Below are 18,330 nucleotides of genomic sequence, written 5' to 3' on the forward strand. Positions count from 1 at the left end.
CTAAGAAAGTAGACAAGAAAGAAAAATGTAGGTTGGAGTTTTGGATTAAGGGTTTTTTTTTCTCAAATCAGAGAAATTTTAGGAGATTTTAGATGGGTTTCAAGATCGTTTGGGTGATGAAGCCAAGAGAGAGAGAAAGAGAAATGTTCCCAACCTTTGAGAGGAAGAAGTTTCATATTTGGGAAATTTGAGATGGTTCCCAGGTCGGGTGCTTTTTTGTGTTTCAAATTTGAGAAGTTTCAGATTCTTGGAAAAGATAGAAATATGCAAATTGGAGTTTTAAGGGTTTTTTTTTTCTTTTTTTTAAACGAGAGAAATTTTGGAAAATTTTATAGGAGTCTCTTCGGTTCGGCTGGGTGAGGAAGTGTAGAGAGATGAGAAAAATGTTCCGATATGAGAGAGAGGAAAAGCTTTTGCTTTGGGAAATTAGAGGCGTTGTCGGGTTAGGTGTTTTTTTAGAACTTTCAGATTCGAATTTTTGTGTCTTGTTTAATTTCTGAAGGTCTTGTTGACATGGAAGCTGACTTGCTGTTGACATGGAGACATTGAGGGGCAATTTGTGAAGAGAAAATGTAAATAGGACATAGTGCACGAGAACGATAATATTTTGCCCATTAACAGGGAAATATTATATTTCATATACTTGGGGTTCCAAAAGCATATGATTTTTATATCACAGGCTGAAAATGCAAGTTTCCCAAAGTTTTAGAGCTGGAGAGGGTGAGCTATGGGAGGGGAGATTCTTTTGTGGTGGCCGTTTGAGAGCTGGGCAAATGAAGAGCATTTTAGAGAGGAGAGCAGAGAGGCGAAGGAGAAGCAAGATACGTGGAGCAAGGAATTGAGATTTTCTTGGAGTGACTTCAGAAGAGACATTTTTGGGAGCTAAGGAGGTGACTCACCAGGTATGATGAGCTTCACATCTTCATGTTTTCACACTATTCTGTTTAACATTTCTGCTGATTTCTGGATTGTTCATGCTTGTTGCTACAAGTCTTTCATGCCATTTTTTTAGCTTGGTCTGAGATTGTCGAGACTGCTATTTCCTGCTATGTTTTGGTTCTACTTTAGTTTCTTTGGTTCCTCTTGTAAATAACTGATGTAGGGATTTGTTTCCGAGCTTGATATTTGAGATCTCTTGTTCATTATTTTATTCACCTACATCTAAGCCTGTTGATTGAAACATGAAACATGGCTTTTTGCTGGTTCATTTTGCTTCCTTCACTTGTGCTATATTTTCTTGTTGTTTTTCCCCTGTTTCTGATGTCTGTCTATGGGGAGCTGAGCCCAGTAAATATAGAGCATTGAGAGGCTGAGTGTTTGTGGAACATGGGTGTTTATGGGACTGGGTGAAATAATACTAGAAGATTTCAGGGATGCTTGTGAGGATAAGTGCAATTTTTTGCATTCTTGGAATATTGGTGATTGTTTGTCAAGTTTGACATCGCTTGAAGGGCACCAGAAGGTTCTTAACTGGGAGTAAAGATGACACTGTGAGGGTTTGGAACTCTCAATCCAGTCAGTGCACTGGAGTGATTAATCTTGGCGGGGAAGTTGGTTGTATGATCAATGACGGTTCATGGTTATTTGTGGGCGTACCAAATGTTGTTAAGGCGTGGCACACTCAAAATAACACTGAATTGAGTATCAATGAATACATTGGGCAAATTTATGCATTGGTTGTTGGTAATGATCTGCTCTCTGGTGGTGCACAAGATGGAGCAGTACGGGGCATGTCTGCGATAATCACCAAACTGCCACAACTCCAACCTCCATGCAAAAATACTGCTACCCAATCATTCAAATAGCCAATTGCTTCCAAATGGGAATTCTATTCGTGACTTTGTATCTGCTTGCATTGAAGATTGAGGAGAGGAAGGTTGACATCAAAGACTTTGGATCCGTGCAACAACTTTCAAGCAAGAAACATAATGATGGTGAATGTCTAACCTGGGGATGTGGTCCACCTCAGAAGCTAGAATGAAATAATTTTATTCCTGTGCATTCACAACAACCATCGTGTGGTCATGGGGTTGATGCTTCTTCTATCCATAATTCTGCTTCATCTCTTGGCACAGGAAACCTAGCTGGGTATTTCCTTAGTTCAATCTTAGGTTTGCCTCCATTTGATTCTTAGAGACCTCAAGTTCCAAGAAATCCACCAAACTTCCAACCTCCACCTCCTGGCAACCTTGGTCTGCCGGCTCTACCCAACCTAGCTCCATTTGTTCCACCCAACATGGGTCCTCGAGAACCACCTATTTCGTCCCCTAGCTCCAACCAATCTAGACCACTTCTCCACTGCCACTGGCGCCAACTCCATGCGTAAAGCCTCAATACAAGCCCACCATCTCTCTTTATTCACTCCACTATCCTCTCCATCCACTCCAACCTCAAACTCTTGCTTGGAAATCCGTCATCAATGCTGCACTTCCCCTGGCTCCTTCCTCCATTCCTTATTTTCTTCATTCAAATAATGGCTTCTGAAAAATACCCAGATCATAATGTGTTCCCTTCTGTGCTAAGATCATGTACTTTGATGAAGGATTTGAGGTTGAGTCAGTTTATGGGAGCTCTATCAATTAAAACAATCTCTCGCAGCAAACCGACCTACTGATGAGACAAATGAGATTTATTCTTGCTTGCTGAAAGATAAGATGAAGACTGATGGTGTCTATGGGGTCTCCCTACATGAGCCAGTTAGCTTTGTGGCACTAGTCCGGCCTGATCTCTTTACGTACAAGGAGGGAGTACTGAGGGTCGATACACAAAATCCGTTTGGGCCATGCATTGATGGTCCAAGAACCAAAAATATGGAATTCAAGCAACCCGTGGACTGGTTACGCCCTCGTCTCAGTTGACTGGATAGTTGATGTGAAGAATCTCACCTGGAATAAGGAAGTGGTAGAGTTCATTGAGAGGCGTGATGGGTATCCAAGAGGTCCAGACGCTCAGTTCAATGTTTCAGATGGGGATCACATTGATATATAGATTGATATCATGCATATGGTTCTTCCTTTCTTTTGTGAGAGGTGCATCAAGCAGCAAACTTCTCAACTATTTTAACAGGCACGTAATACCTAAATATGCCTGAATTCTGGGCTTGACACTCAAGACTTGATCATTGCTCTTACGGAAGAGTATGACGGGGTAATATTGTGGGATTAAACCAGCACAAAGGAAGAATCCAACCACTCACTGGAAGTTTTGGAGCCATATGATGTTGATCATGGCGTGCCACCTGGATTTTCTACAACCATGGAGAACAGGCAGCCATGTGATGGTAGTAATGAGGACCCTGAGGTTCCTCCATGGTTTGTTTGAGCTGTCATGCAGTTTGCTTTGTCACTGCTATCATGCATCGATGCGTTTGTTAAAGGCTCTAGAATGAAGGATTCATCCATATGATTGCTGTCAGAACACTTGTTCTTCCAAGAAGTTCATATCGAATCTTTGCAACTAGCAAAGGTCTCAAGAAGAAATTCATCTGGGTTCTGTTGCTATGCAATTGAGATTAAGGCTCAAAGTTCTAAAGCCTTTCTTTCTAGCCAAGTCAACCAAATATTCTGAAACCTCCAGTTGTCAATACTCAAAATTTCCATGACCGAATTCTTGAAGCATGTGTCATTTACTGTTCATAAATTGGTGCCTCCGAATCACACAACATAGATTATAATTATGGGGAGAACTGTGCTTCCCGAGTTTGATAATTGAGGTAAGTTCGTTATTTTTTAGAACTCTTTTATAAATAATTGAAGAGAAAAACTGGTAGGGCTAGGGTTTGAAGAGAAAAACTGGACAAAGCAATCACGGGATGAGAAGCAAATGGGAAAGTAAACAAAAATAACATATAAAAAAATGGTCTCTGTGCTTATGTGGACATATGAGGGCTACTTTGAACAATTATTTTGGATGAAGCCCAGGTTTAATATTAAGTTTGGAGAAAAGCCCATTTTGGCCCAAAAGTCGTTGAGTAGTGTTCAACAATCGCATCCTACTATCAGTACAGTTTTGCGAGATCAAGTGAGATCGATACTGAGCCACAAATGTGAGTGCCATGAGCAAGCTATACTGGTGCCCCACTTCTTGAACCACACTTCCAGTTTCTTCATTGTATGGGCACCTTGTCCCATTTGCACGCTCTCCTCTTCCATATGCTTATTTGTTGGGGAACTTACAGTTTTGAATTGATTTTTCAAATCCATTTTCAATTAAATAATTTGAGCCTTAAAAATTCATTTTTAGACATCTTTTAGACAATAAAATCCTAATTTTAATAAATTTGTTGTCAAATTTCTTTTTGGCATTTTTTTTTTATTTTTCTTGATTTTTTAATAAATTTCTTGATTTTCGTGATTTTCAATAAACATGAATAAGTTCTATAATTCCAGAAAATGAAAATTAGAGAATCAATTCATGCAAAAATAAATCGAGCATTGGTGGGGCCCAACATATGACACATTTGCCAATTGTTGATTTTGATTGTTATGTCGATTAAAAGATGATTGATCTTTGGTTTATACTATGACATACATGTAACTATTTTTATACTTGTGTAGTAACCTTTGTTCCCTATGAAAGTGCTTTTGTTTGTTGCTCATGTACGCTTCCAATTCCATCTTGTTATTTATCCATTCCTTATGATTATCACTTGGTATTCATAGATTTCTCAATCAATATAATTATCATACCTATCTTAATTTGATCAGTAAAGACCTAATCTTTAAGGCTTAAAGGCGTGCTATCTCTAATCATTGTACTTTCCCGATAGGTAACCTAATCTTTAGACCTAAACTCAATTTTTACAGACTGTCTTTACTTTCAGGAGTCACACTTAGAGACAAAATTTGTTTGTTACCCAAACTAGTTGTCAACATTTTGAGACAAAAATATTTCCTCCCCAAATGTATGTGGAAATATATGGAGATAAAATTATTTCGTTGTAGAAACCATGTGTCAACATAATGGAGATGAAAATAGTTTGTCTCCTAATGTACAAAGTAACATGTAGTGACAAAATTTTTTTGTTACCAAATGAAATATTTTGTTACCAAATGGTTTACTCGATATTTGAAAATCTAATTCCAAACGAAACATTGTATTTGAGGCCACAAAAAAAAAACTCGCTGCCAAATAGTGTCGGCCACAAAATCTTGTTTTGTCATAAATATGTTTTCATAACAAACGTTAATTATTCGTCTCCAAAAACATAGGGTGACACAACTATCGAGACAATGAACGAGACGAAACTTTTCGTTAGGAAAGCCTTTTGGCTAAAAAAGGCATATTGTTAGAGACGAAACATTCCATCCATGATCATGTACTTTGTTGTAGTGTATTTTGGCAGTTGATGCTTGTCATTGATTCTTCATTGGAGTTTTTCTATATTGACAACATAGATGATATGAGATCTCTCCCAGATAAGTTGCTTCAACATGTTTCAACTCTTCAATGTCTCTCAATTGACAACTGTTCTGGTTTGACCATATTACCATATTGGATAGGTAGCCTCACCTCACTTGCAAGCCTTTCTATATATGATTGTGAGCACCTAACAGAAAGATGTCGAAGGGAAATAGGCGAAGAGTGGCACAAGATTGCTCATATCCCAGATATTAATATTAATGGTTGTAAAGAGTGAATTGATACAAGATGTCATTTCAGGTCGGAAATCCTTGAACTTTCTTCTTAATTTTATTATCTTACATGAAAAATGCTTTATTTTCATTTTGCTTTGGCACTTCTTTATATTTTCATTCATATGTTTGTTAAAATGCAAAGATTAGTAAGTTCATTTTTCCTTTTAACCAATTGTTGATCTAATCATTTTACTTAGAGTTTTGCATTCCACGAGTTTTAGAAAATTCCAAGGTCTTAGTTAATTAGTATTTGTCATAGATTTTACCTTCCTTAAGAAGCTTATGATTGGCCTAGTGCCCAAAGGAGTTCAATCTTGAATTGGCTTAAAATTTCACATGGCCAAAAAATTCATATCTATTAGATGGTTCACGTAGAAAAGAATTTTGCTCTCTTTTCAATCTAGGTGTGCTGTCAAACATATATCTTAGGCAATGTTTTAAAAGGGTAAAAGCAGTATTGAGGCGTTTTTCTCAAATAAAAACTAGAAAATTTTTTATTTAAGGGTAAAAGCATAAGTCTTGAGGCGAAACAAGGCATAAACCTCAACTTTAATAATAATAAAAAGAATAAATCTTAAAAATTAGAAAAATACTAATAAAACCATATGAAAAATTAAATAATAAGAAAACATACAATGTATGATAACCAAATTAATTGTATGTCGTTTTTAATAGCTTCTAATTTAGTTTTTGTCTCTTCTAAAATCCAATTCTCTTATACATCCTTTTTTTTTTTTTGTTATAAGAAACAAAGATAAATTGTATATTAATAAATATATCAAGTGAAGGATCAGAGATCCTCCCCACAAAATTCAAAATTTGATCAGAATAAAACTTAAACTCCACCATTATACATGGAAAACTATAGAAAAATTAGTCCAATTATGGCTATAAATCAAGACAGAATAAAGCTCCTCTCATTACAAACCAAACGCCAATTAAGTTGAATAATATTGAGAGGATCCTATCATCACTATTTCTCAATGTTATTCAACATGCATTTATCAAATAATCTTCAAAACTACTATCACTATGACTAGTAGGATCCTCTAATGAATCATTATTATATCTTATTGCTCCATTAACCTCTCCATTAATGGTAATTTCAATCCGTTAATTATAATGATTTTTTTTTTCTTTTATCCATCAATAATGAGATAATGATTATATATAAGTTTGGTCACTATAATGACTAACAATTTTGTTATTTCTTCTTCCCAATCTCTTCATTTCATTTCCATTTAAGGTTTAATTGGTAGTCAACTAAGCCCTTAAAAGGTTTAACCCTCATCTTGGATGCAAGATAATTCTCATAAATCTATACCAAAACCCTGTAAAAGCACAAGTCACTACAACTAATAAATATCAAGGCTTAAATCTCTTAAAAAATGTATATGAAAAATTGATAAAGGCCCTAATTCCATTAAAACCTTTTGAATATCTAAGGCTTAAGCCTTAATAGACTTGAGGCTATAACATCAAGGCTATAAGCCTCAATCAAGTGAGTCTTAAGCCTCGATTATCCTTCATTGAGGCTAAATCTTATTCAAAGGGACATTATCACAGACGGATAGAAAATAGTTGGTGAGACACTCACTCATACATATTAACATTTGAAATTCTAGGAAGAGATGAAGACAAAGAGGAGATCATAAAGTTGTTGTCCTCTGATTATCAAGAAAATTTTCCATGGTTGCCATTGTTGGCATTGGAGGGTTGGGTAAGACCACCCTTGCTCAATTGGTTCATAATGATGAGAGAATGGTACAATATTTTGGGCCTAGAATATGGGGTTTGTGTTTCTGATAATTTTGATGTAAATTCATTGGTTAAAAAAATCATAAAAGAGTATGGGAGGAAGATGTAGAAAGATTGGAGTTGAATGGTTTAAAAAATCTCCTTAAAAAAAAATTAAGTCAAAAGAGATGCTTTCTAGTACTAGATGATGTTTGGAATGAAAGCTTTGAAAAATGGGATCAATTGAGAATTTTGTTGATGGTCATTGGAAGGGAGGGTAAAATTGTTGTGACTACTCGAAATTATAAGGTTGCATATATTATGGGAATTGATTCTCCATTTGTTTTGAAAGGTTTGAAAGAAACTCAATCATGGGATTTATTTTCAAAACTAGCATTCAGGGAGGGATAAGAAAAAGGGCATCCAAGGCTTGTAGAAATTGGAAAAGAAATTGTAAATATGTGTAATGGAGTACAACTTGTTGTCAAAACAATAGGAACAATATTGTGCTTGAAAGCCAAAGAAAGTCAATGGTTGTCCATAAAAAATAATGAAAAGTTGTTGTCACTTGGAGCTAGAAATAATAATGTTTTACCAGTGCTGAAGCTAAGCTATGATAATTTGTCAATACATTTGAAACAATGTTTTACTTTTTGTGCATTATTCCAAAAGACTACGAAATTGAGAAAAAGTCGCTAGTGGAATTATGGATAACATAAGGCTATATTTTAGATAAGGATGTAGGGGATGAATATTTTGAGGAATTATTAACCAAATCATCATTGGAGGAGTTTGAAAAAGATGCTTATAATAATACATTTAAGTAGTAAAATGCATGATCTTGCACAATCAGTTATAGGATTTGAGGTTCTTGTTTTAAAAGATGATGTGAAGGAGATCTCGAAAGATGTTCGTCATGTATCATTGTCTAAACCAATGAATCTCAAGTTGAAGGCTTTGAAGGTAAAACACATACTGACCCTTTAAGTGATAAAAGATCTTATGACTGAAGATAAAGATGATTCAATTTCAAGAACAACTTTTTCAAGTTTAAGTTTTAAGTGCTTATGTGTGTGAGCTTGAATCATTTCAATTTAACTTTGGTACCAAAGTGTTTAGGTAAATTGAGTAATCCAAGATATGTTGATCTCTCCTAGAATGACTTTGAGGTACTCCCAGATAGTATTACAAGGTTAAAAAATTTGGAAACATTAAAGCTTGTTGGTTGCGAATATTTAAAAAAATTTCCAAAAGATATAGGAAAATTGATTAGATCTTAGACACATGGAGAATGAAAGGTGTTGGAGTTTGACTCATATGCCATGTGGAATAGGAGAGTTGACTTTGCTTCAAAGCTTACCAGTATTTGTTGCAGGAAATGGTGGAAATGAGAGAGGGGAGTTAAGGGATGATGATAAAATTGGTAGATTGAGTGAATTGAAAGGGCTTAACAGCCACAAGGGAGAGCTAAGGATTGAAGGGCTTGAAAATGTGAGGGATGTTCTAGTAGAATCCAGGGAAGCAAATTTAGGGAAAAAACAATGCATTCAATCCTTGAAATTTATATGGTGGCGCTCAGGAGCTCAATTGTGTGAGGATGTTGAGTCAGTGCTAGAACACATACACCTCCAAGCCTGGAGAGGCTCTTTATAAAAGGTTATGGAGGTATGACGTTTCCAGGTTGGATGACGAACGGTGGGTTGAGTCACCTCAAGTCTCTACAACATGATGATTTGGAAAAGGTGAAGTACATGGAGTACTGTTGATCAGCAACACCAATATTCTTAGCATCTCTTGAAAGACTCTTTCTCAATGACATGCCAAAGTTGAAGGAATTGTGGAGGAGGGACTTACCAACACAACCACCTCCTTCATTTCCTTGTCTTTCACAATTAGATATCAGGTATTGTGATGACTTGGCATCCTTGGAACTGCATTCATCTCTTCTTCTTTCTAAGTTAGAGATCTCCCATTACCCTAAGATGACATTGATTCATGCCTAATTGGTGTTTCAGCTGATTCGTGTCCAGCTGGTGCTCATTGATTGAGGGATTAATCAACAAAATTTATAACCTATTACACCATATACTAGGGTAGCAAAGACAAAGCTACTATAGCATAGTGGCTCTAGGATCGTTCACTGGGATGAGTTTTCACTTCACAAATGATATTAATTCAAAGCTGAATTGGTGCCTTTTCATTTCAAGGTTAGCTTTAAAAGAAAACATAATCTTTGGTGGAAAAAGTTGGTTTTAAGCTAACAAAAAATAGCAACTAATTTTACTTACAAAGAAAAGTGTTTCTTGGAGTTTCAGATCACTAGGCTCAGATTCCTCATACAAAAAGGAGAGTTTCGGTCACTTGTTTCTTTTCCTCGCATTAGAGAATTAACATATAGTTCCTTCTCCAACCGGTGTTGTACAGATGCTTCCCATTAATGGGTTCAAACACTAAATCCCTCTCACTGATGCACCTTGCAATGGCTCATACCTCTCATCTAGCATTTGCCATTCAAGGTGATCTTTAACCTTGGATTACCCGTCAAAGGCTCGCAAGAGATAACTAATGGATGTCTCCTTGGAGTCCAAAAGCTTACCAAGTGTTGGCTATTCTAGAAAATCCTACCTTCAAGTCACCTCCCAGAGGCTCGCAAGGGGTAAACTAGTGAATCTCCATGGACGGAGATCACTTGCCTTACCAAGTGTTGGCCCAGGTGATTTAAAGACGTTTTAAGTCAACTAAAAAGATAAAAACCATTAACGGGTCACACTTTCTCTTCATTAAAAACTAAAACAACAAAACTTCCAATTTATGCATGAGGAAACTTACCCGGCTTTCCTTAGCTCCAAGAGACAAAGGGCCTAGCCTCTCATCCTTTGAGGAAAAATCCTCAGAGTTTGATTGGCTAGAAAGAAAATGAAAATGTAAGAGAAGGAAAAACAGAGCAAGGCTCTGTATATTCTATATATTTATATATCTATATCATGGATTATTTTTTACAATGGATGCAAGGGAGTTTATATAGGAAGGTAATTTACCCTTCCTTGGATACTTCCTAGCTAAGGAATTACATGAGTGGCTGAATATAAGGAGAAAATGGAAATTTAGACACAAAAATATCAGAAGAAAAGATCTAAAAGAGTCGGTGCACAACTATCGGGAAGCTTCAGGACCGTTGCACTGGTGAAAAAGAGGTCTGCGAAATTTCGCAGACAAACACAAAGGGCTGCGAAATTATTTCGCAGCAAAAGGCTGGTTTCGCACCGCTGCGAAGTTGGCTTTCATCTTGTGGTGTTTGGCTTCCATCGCGGCGTGAAACTTCAGGGGAAATCCATAGCACTGTGCAAAAAGGCTGCGAAATCATTCCGCAACAAAAGGGTGATTTCGCAACACTTTGCTGAATCCTTCCTTCAACTTGGAGCAGTTGTCTTCCAAAGGCTGTAACTTCCTCATTTCAGCTCCAAATCGTGTACCGTTTGAAGCATTGGATTCTTGACTTCCTGAGCTTTGAAATGGTATATAGAATGTAGAAAATGGACTTCAGGAAGTACTCCAAAAGTGTGAAGGAAGACTGCAGCTGCTGTCCTCTATTTTCTTCTTTGCTTTTCTCCTCTTTGCTTCTCTCCTTGCATTCCGGATTTGCTTATGGCAAAGGACTTCAAAGCTTTGGTTCTTCATGTTTCTGAGCTTTCCATTTCTTTGCCAAGGATTCCAAATAACTCTCCTCAATCTTGGATTGCTTTGGTGATCAAATTACTAACAAAAACACCAAAACTTACACAATTTGATTAGAATTGATTGCAAGGGTCCTTAACATGTTAATTGAGTTAAAAGGTAATAACTACTACTCAAAAGTGTTTAAAAGAGTTAATTACAAGCTACAAAATAGCACTTTTTGAGTAGTAATCACTCCCCCCAACCGACATATTGCTAGTCCCTTAGCAATGAAGGAGAGAAAAATAAAATAAAAGTACCATAATTTACAACATCATGTTGATCACTTCAAAAAATGTTTAAGTGGCATGACTAATCAAACTCTCACATGGAACATTAAAGAAATATAAACTCAAATTTCAACAAGAGTTATCAAATAACTTGTCTAGTCACAATTCATAAAGAGTAGGCATTATGCAAATTTAAGCTTCAAAAGAGTTTCCACTCCCAAAGGGTCAAACCTTACTCTTCCACAAAAATCTAAGTGTTACTTATTAGTTTCCGAATATAGTATGTCAAACTAATCTCTCTTCTCAACCTAGTTTTTTTTTTCAAAGCTTAGTAAACTGATCAACCTCCAATAGGCTAAGAACACACCTCTTTTCTCACAATTTTTTTTTCTTGTAGGAGTGCAAAGCTTAAAGGCATTCTTTTCTAAATTGTCCATGTAACGGGGGTCCATCGATGACTCCCAACCAATCAAGGTTTAGGGCATCAAGCTTTAAGGATTTTTCAACCACTAACTCCTCGGATTTCACCCCGGACTTTTGAGAATGAATTTTTAAATACCCAAGCACCTACAGTATGTTAAACTCCACCTATTCACCCATGTAACGAGCATTGAGGTCGGTGACTCCCAACCAATTAAGGCTTAGGGCACCAGGTTTTAAAGATTTTCACCATATACCCCTCAGACCTTGCTCGGGTTTCAAGGTAAGCAAACATTTTTTTTTTTTCAAAGACTCATTGGCCTTTTACAAGGTGTCCCAACACTATTAAATGAGGTCAAAGGTACCAAGTCTAAAATTTTCCTAAGTCGAGAGGGAAATAGTTTTTCATCTTATACTCGGAACCTATTGTGCACAGTGTGTGAATAGCTTAAAGTGGAAGAACTGAGGTTGAATTCAATAGAAGTTTCAACAATTCATCAACTTTAATAAACATAGTACAAACTCTAAGTCAAGTAAAAAGATAAAAAATCAATTTCTCCCTTTTCATTTTGAAAAATTTTCCTTAATAACCATGGAGAGTAGAATAAAAACTTAAAAAATTTTAAAATTAAACAAAAAGCAACTAAATTACCAAAATAACTTAGCATTAATAGCAATACTTACTTCCTCAACTCTCCCCCCAACCAAGCTGAACATTGTCCTCAATGTGACAAAAACGATTAAAAAATAGGGAGGAAGTGGTACCTCTTGAGTGACATGGAGTCTGAGTCATATAGGAGAAACCACATGTTTCAAAGAAAACATAAGAGTTAGTGAGTAGAGGAAATAGAAAAATGCTAAGTTTAAACAAGAATTGATGTCTATATATGATGTATCATCAGTAATACATCCAATCTCAGAATATAAGACATCAAAACATGAAATTATCTATACTAATATAATAAGTAAATACAAAAAATAAAAAGATGATCAAGTAATGGAAGGGTCCTGTGGAGCTGATGCATCTGTGGTGGCCTCTTGAGTGGGTTGGATCAGAACTTCAACCTTTGCTTTGGTAATCTCCTTAGGTGGCATAGTCTCCTCAGCTGGAGCTATGGGCTTTGATGGTTTAAAGGAGGTAAGAAATGGAATGAGAGGCTTCATGTGTGTGATCTCAGGGTGTGCGGGGCTCTCCTCTTCATATACATGGTCGTGGGGCTCTGTTGGCATTTTAGCAACTTCCCTTAGCTTTGTAAAGTGTTTTTGCAAACCTCCCTCCATTTTGCAAGTCAATTTCACAATTTGAAGGTCATTTCTAAGTTTGGAGGTGATTTGGCAGCCATTTCAAAGCTTTGAGGTGATTTCGCAGCTCATTTCGCAGCTGCAAAATGAGTGTACGGGGCTTCCAAATGGTACTCATGTTCCCAAAAGTGGTTTCGCAGCTTCGAAATACCCTGCGAAATGGAGCTTTGGTTGCGAAATTGGAAGTTTTTAAATTGCAGCCGTTTCGCAGCTTTGAAATATTCTGTGAAATTGGGCTTTGGCTGCGAAATTGGGAGTTTTTATGCTTCGCAGCTGCGAAATAAGGGTGACTGTGCTGCAAAAATGGCACTCGTGTGCCAAAAGTTGGTTTTGCAGCTGCAAAACTCCCTGTGGAATGGGGCTTTGGCTGCGAAAAATGAAAAGGAATTTTTTTTTTTTTTGGGTTTCGCAGCCATTTTCGCAGCTGCGAAATGAGGGTCACTGTGCTGCGAAATGGCGCTCGTGTGCCAAAAGTTGGCTTCGCAGCTGCCAAACACCCTTCCAAATGGAGCTTTGGCTGCGAAATGGAGGATTTCATGCTTTGGAGCTCTGCAGCCGCTTTCGCAGCTGCGAAATTGGGGCTCCTGTGCTGCGGAGTGGCACTCGTGTGCCATTCTTGGATTCGCAGCTGCGAAAACTTTCGCAGAGGACTCAAAAGTGTTGCGAACTGATTTCGCAACAAATGGCCGTTTTCGCAGAGAAATCCTCTTTGGCTGCGAGATTTCGCAGAGCTCTTTTTCTCCCCTGTTTTTGCTCTGTTTTCGCTCCGATTTCTTCCTTTCAATTTCTTTGCAATTCCTCCTGATTTTGATCATCCAAAAACCTATATTACATCAAAACAAAGTAGAATTAAAACATTAAAATCAAAATTAAAGCATTGAAATAAAAATTAAAACATTTAAATCAAAATTAAAACAAGTAAAAAAATAAAACAAAAAGCTATGGACTAGTTAGTCTTAAGAAAGACTAAGTCCATCAAAAAATTTTGATCCTGACTTAGCTTGCTCGGATCCCATATGAAGTTTGCATCTCTCACTTGAGGCTTGCTATGTATGATTTTCCCATACAAAGCTTGGAGAAAAAGTGAAGGCATGCGTTTCATCATCAATTCTTCCTTGATGACTATTCTCTGTGATTCTTCTTGTATATAGTCATCTTTCTCTATACTTTTTCCTTTTTTCTTTCCTTTGATTTCCTCCCTCTTTTCTTTCTCTGTTTAGTGACTCTACCTCATGCTCTAGCTTGGATGTGGGCATATCAACCTCTTTACCACTCTCCTTAGCCTCCATTTCATGGATACCCTTTTGATTTTGATGAGGTTGAGAAGGAGAGTTTTCTTTCTCTTGCATTGTGTTGAGGTTGGCAAACCTTGAGATTGAATCTTGGAGATTATCTATCTTCTTAGATAGATCATTTTGCACTTCATCCATCTTTTTCTCTACACTGTCAATTCTTTGACTGAGCTAAGCATTGATGGATTTCCGAGCTTCAACAAAGTCTTCCATGATCTTGTTAAGATTCATCATAGCTTGTTCAAGGTTTGAGGCTTGCTGAAGTGCTTGAGCAGGTTGCTGATACTGAGGTGGCTGTGGTTTCCAAGAGAAATTTGGATGGTCCCTCCAATTGGAATTGTAGGTGTTGCAATCACCAAACATTTCCCTCTCCACTGGAATGGTAGGACACTCCTTCACCAAGTGCTCATAAGATAGACAAATGGCACAATGCATAGCTTGCAATGGTGTCTGAGAGATGGCTTGCACTTCTTGCATGTTCCTCATTTCTAGCTCATCCAATCTCCTTTCCATAGCTGCAATCTCTGCCTTCATGTCCATGCCGTCATTCAAAATATACATCTCACCCTTAGCTTTAGGTTGAGACGTCATTCTTCCCATATCTCTAGCATTTGGTTCACCCCATTCTCTTGAAAATTCAGCCACATAACTCATGAAGTTCATGGCTTCCTCTGCTATGGTATTCAATATGGCATGCACAACTAGCAATTTGTGAATTAAGAACAGAGAACACAAAAGAAAACAAAAGAAAAACAATTTAAAGAAAGAAAATTAAGGTAAACTAAAAACTAAATAAAAGGTATACTAAAATATGAACAATAAAGAAATAAAAAGAGTTAGTAAAAGGAAAAGAAAAGTCACCAAACTTGTGATGAAGATCACAAGTGTTTTCAAAAGATCATATCACTGCAAAGTGGCACCATCCCCGGCAACGGCGCCATTTGATTCATGCCTAATTGGTGTTTCAACTGATTCGTGTCCAGCTGGTGCTCCTTGATTGAGGGATTAATCAACAAAATTTATAACCTATTACACCATATACTAGGGTAGCAAAGACAAAGCTACTATAGCATAGTGGCTCTAGGATCGTTCACTGGGATGGGTTTTCACTTCACAAATGATATTAATTCAAAGCTGAATTGGTGCCTTTTCATTTCAAGGTTAGCTTTAAAAGAAAACATAATCTTTGGTGGAAAAAGTTGGTTTTAAGCTAACCAAAAATAGTAACTAATTTTACTTACAAAGAAAAGTGTTTCTTGGAGTTTCAGATCACTAGGCTCAGATTCCTCATACAAAAAGGAGAGTTCCGGTCACTTGTTTCTTTTCCTCGCATTAGAGAATTAACATATAGTTCCTTCTCCAACCGGTGTTGTACAGATGCTTCCCATTAATGGGTTCAAACACTAAATCCCTCTCACTGATGCACCTTGCAATGGCTCATACCTCTCATCTAGCATTTGCCATTCAAGGTGATCTTTAACCTTGGATTACCCGTCAAAAGCTCGCAAGAGATAACTAATGGATGTCTCCTTGGAGTCCAAAAGCTTACCAAGTGTTGGCTATTCTAGAAAATCCTACCTTCAAGTCACCTCCCAGAGGCTCGCAAGAGGTAAACTAGTGAATCTCCATGGACGGAGATCACTTGCCTTACCAAGTGTTGGCCCAGGTGATTTAAAGACGTTTTAAGTTAACTAAAAAGATAAAAACCATTAACGGGTCACACTTTCTCTTCATTAAAAACTAAAACAACAAAACTTCCAATTTATGCATGAGGAAACTTACCCGGCTTTCCTTAGCTCCAAGAGACAAAGGGCCTAGCCTCTCATCCTTTGAGGAAAAATTCTCAGAGTTTGATTGGCTAGAAAGAAAATGAAAATGTAAGAGAAGGAAAAACAGAGCAAGGCTCTGTATATTCTATATATTTATATATCTATATCATGGATTATTTTTTACAATGGATGCAAGGGAGTTTATATAGGAAGGTAATTTACCCTTCCTTGGATACTTCCTAGCTAAGGAATTACATGAGTGGCTGAATATAAGGAGAAAATGGAAATTTAGACACAAAAATATCAGAAGAAAAGATCTAAAAGAGTCGGTGCACAACTATCGGGAAGCTTCAGGACCGTTGCACTGGTGAAAAAGAGGTCTGCGAAATTTCGCAGACAAACACAAAGGGCTACGAAATTACTTCGCAGCAAAAGGCTGGTTTCGCACCGCTGCGAAGTTGGCTTTCATCTTGTGGTGTTTGGCTTCCATCGCGGCGTGAAACTTCAGGGGAAATCCATAGCACTATGCAAAAAGGCTGCGAAATCATTCCGCAACAAAAGGGTGATTTCGCAACACTTTGCTGAATCCTTCCTTCAGCTTGGAGTAGTTGTCTTCCAAAGGCTGTAACTTCCTCATTTCAGCTCCAAATCGTGCACCGTTTGAAGCATTGGATTCTTGACTTCCTCAGCTTTGAAATGGTATATAGAATGTAGAAAATAGACTTCGGGAAGTACTCCAAAAGTGCGAAGGATGACTGCAGCTGCTGTCCTCTGTTTTCTTCTTTGCTTTTCTCCTCTTTGCTTCTCTCCTTGCATTCCGGATTTGCTTATGGCAAAGGACTTCAAAGCTTTGGTTCTTCATGTTTCTGAGCTTTCCATTGCTTTGCCAAGGATTCCAAATAACTCTCCTCAATCTTGGATTGCTTTGGTGATCAAATTACTAACAAAAACACCAAAACTTACACAATTTGATTAGAATTGATTGTAAGGGTCCTTAACATGTTAATTGAGTTAAAAGGTAATAACTACTACTCAAAAGTGTTTAAAAGAGTTAATTACAAGCTACAAAATAACACTTTTTGAGTAGTAATCAGACATCCTTACTACTGCCTCCATCTCCTCTTCTTTCACAATTAGATATCAAGTTCTGGTATGAGTTGACATCCTTGGAACTGCATTCATCTCCTTTTCTTTCGAATTTGCAGATCTGTGAATGCCCGCCCTTAGTTAACATCCTTAATCCTACCTCCATCTCCTCTTCTTTCAATTTTAAAGATCTGACCTTGTGGTGACTTGGAATCCTTGAAACTGCATTCATCTCCTCTTCTTTCTACTTTATATTTCTAGAATGCCCTAAGCTCGCATCCTTACTATTGCTTCCATGTCCTCTTCTTTCACAATTTGATATCGGGTATTGTGGCAACTTGACATCTTTGGAACTACATTCATCTCTTCTTCTTTCTAGTTTAAAGATTTGGGGATGTCCAAAGCTGACATCCTTACCACTACCTCCATCTCCTATTCTTTCACATTTAGATATCTAGTGTTGCGGCAACTTGGCGTCCTTAGAACTGCATTCATTTCCTCTTCTTTCTTTTTTGTGCATTGGGGAATGTCGCAAGCTGAAATCTTTACTACTGCCTTCATTTCCTTTTCTTTCAGAATTAAGGGTCAAGTATTGTGGTGACTTGGCATCCTTGAAACTGTATTTATCTCCTCTTCTCTCTAGTTTATACATATGGGAATGCCCAAAGCTGACATCCATGCCAGTGTCTTCGTTACCTTGTCTTAAGACACTACAACTGCATAAAGTGAGAGAAGAGGTTATACAACAGTTAAGGCTTGTCACTACTTCTTCATTGGAGTCTCTATATATTGACATCATAGAAGATATGGGATCTCTCCCACATGAGCTGCTTCAACATGTTTCAACTCTAAAATGTCTCTCAATTCATGAATGTTCTGGTTTGGCAGTGTTACCACACGAGATGGGTAACCTCACCTCAGTTACATGCCAATTTCTCATGTTGTGTACTAAAATAATAATTTTACTTAGAGTTCTAGATTCTAATAGTTTTATGAAATACTAAGGTTTGATTTAAATATTATTTGTCTCAGATATTAGCTTCCTAAAGAATCTTATGATTGACAAAGGAGACCAGTCTTGAATTGGCCTAAAATTTCACATATCCCAGAAATTCATATCTATTAAATGACTCACGCAGAAAGG

The 18,330-nt window shown here is 37.2% G+C and overlaps 1 pseudogene; it reads left to right on the forward strand.

The window, feature by feature from the left end:
- The first annotated feature begins 2,790 nt into the window (after positions 1-2,790).
- LOC117931982 overlaps positions 2,791-18,330 on the forward strand; it is a 32,130-nt pseudogene continuing 16,590 nt past the window's right edge.

Source organism: Vitis riparia, chromosome 15, assembly GCF_004353265.1.
Source record: "Vitis riparia cultivar Riparia Gloire de Montpellier isolate 1030 chromosome 15, EGFV_Vit.rip_1.0, whole genome shotgun sequence".
Taxonomy (NCBI): domain Eukaryota; kingdom Viridiplantae; phylum Streptophyta; class Magnoliopsida; order Vitales; family Vitaceae; genus Vitis; species Vitis riparia.